The sequence below is a fragment of the Pocillopora verrucosa genome, chromosome 9, assembly GCF_036669915.1.
Source record: "Pocillopora verrucosa isolate sample1 chromosome 9, ASM3666991v2, whole genome shotgun sequence".
In the NCBI taxonomy this organism is placed as follows: Eukaryota; Metazoa; Cnidaria; class Anthozoa; order Scleractinia; family Pocilloporidae; genus Pocillopora; species Pocillopora verrucosa.
The window spans coordinates 16,752,389-16,752,838 of NC_089320.1; positions in this window are offsets into that span (position 1 = coordinate 16,752,389).

Here is a 450-nt window from a genome sequence, read left to right on the forward strand (position 1 = left end):
CCCTTTTCCCTCTTATATGGAGAGACGGTCGCCCTATTTCGCTTCTTTCGTTTTGGGGATTTTCCCGGGTCAGCTCGAGCTTGAACAATGTTTCCACAATTAAAGCATCTGCAGACTTCGGTGCATCCTATGCCACCCGCTTCACACGGACACTTCGACTTGCGGAGACTGTCTTGACACGACTTGTGACTTGCATTTGGTTCTCCGTCCCCTTTGCTCTTTTGTCCAACTCCGCCCCTACAGCCTCTCTTCATACTCTTTTTTACCTTCACAACTTCATTGGAATTGCACGTATTTTTGCAATTGTAACATCTACACGAGCGGGTACAAGAGTGGTTCACTTTGTGGCACGGGCATTTACCAGAAACACAGAAAATATCTGAAACTGACTTATTTTTCTTGTTTTTACCGCAAGTGCATCTTGTTTCCTTCGCTTGTTCGTCACAGTCA